This window comes from Selaginella moellendorffii, unplaced genomic scaffold (genome assembly GCF_000143415.4).
Source record: "Selaginella moellendorffii unplaced genomic scaffold, v1.0 SELMOscaffold_53, whole genome shotgun sequence".
NCBI classification, from domain to species: domain Eukaryota; kingdom Viridiplantae; phylum Streptophyta; class Lycopodiopsida; order Selaginellales; family Selaginellaceae; genus Selaginella; species Selaginella moellendorffii.
Window position 1 is genome coordinate 914,201 of NW_003314314.1, and position 1,394 is coordinate 915,594.

The window sequence follows — 1,394 nt, forward strand, 5'->3', positions numbered from 1 at the left end:
CCGCGGGACGTGGAAATCAAGGCGAGGATCTTCGAGACAGATGTTTCTGATGGTACCGTTATTGTTGACATGCACGGGAAGCTCCAGATAATGGATCGGGCCACCGCGGCTTTTGGCTGGATCAAAGAGAGGAATGCTGTCTCCTTGACTGCTATGTTCCCAGAATTTGCCCGGAATGGGCATTACAGAGACGCTCTCGAGTTCCTCCATGGATTTGGAGGGAGTCAAGCCAAATGGCGTGACATTTATTGTCTTTCTGGAAGCCTGCGCCGGTCTCGGGGATAGAATCTGCCGTAAAATTCTTCACTCCCGAAACCGAGGGAATGGAGCTTGATTTCTTCGTCAGAAATGGTGGTCTCGGCTTATGCGCTGGAGGCTTATGCGGGCGACAGCACAGGGAGTCTTTTGGGAGCTCGATCTCGAAAAACACGAGCGCCTTCGAGACGTCCTCAAGTTTGGCCATGGCTAGAAGCCTCCACTCTCGGATCCTTGCCAGTGGAACGCGTGAGCGTGATCGTGGTCGTGACCACTTACAGAAACTCTCAGCCTCGCGAGATCCACGTTCAATGGCCTGTGCTGAAACACGATGATCTCCGCCTACGTGCAGCACGGCAACGCCAGGAAGGGCTCAAGCTCTTCAACGAGCTCAAGCAAGCCGGGGAGCGGCCAAACAGCATCACTTTGAGCGGCTGCATGATCGATCTGCTGGGAGGAGCTGAGGGATTGGAGGAGGCTGAGAGAGAGGCTGCTCCATGAAACGCAATGTCCTCTCCTGATCATGAACGTCGTCTCTGTGAACTTCAATCACCAAGTCCTGGATAAAACCAGGGCATGGCATTTCGTAGTTCGATATAAGCTGCGGCAAATCCCCGTCACTTGAGCAGGTGGTTGTGGAAACTCCCCTGGACAACGAGCAGAGCTGGAGATTTAGCTCCCGCCGATTTTTCATGCGGTGGAAGATTAGACTTTGTTCACAACTTCTCACTATCAACGCCATGGAAGGCTTCTCGTTTGCAAAGCAGGTGATTGGGTTGCCAAGGAGTGAGATTCCAGAGCTCCTCACGGCAAAGAGATGGAAGACCCCGTGTTCTTCGCGGTCAACTGCTGTGAAAGCTCTCCAACGCTGGAAACTATGACTCTTAGTACGCTTTCTCATGACATGAGGAGTTGCCACCTCATAGAACCACGTTGGCTAAAGTTGACGAAGGCAACGATATATCAGAGCCACATTGTCCACACGACACTTCCGCTATGTTTTGACACTCTCGAGACTGTCATGTTCAGGACGGCCTCCAAGCTACCTCTATATGAGCCATGACTGTCCACACTATGCTTCCACTGTGTTTTGACATGGTATCGGCCTTGAGGGCGTTCCCTCTTGGATGCTGAGCGCT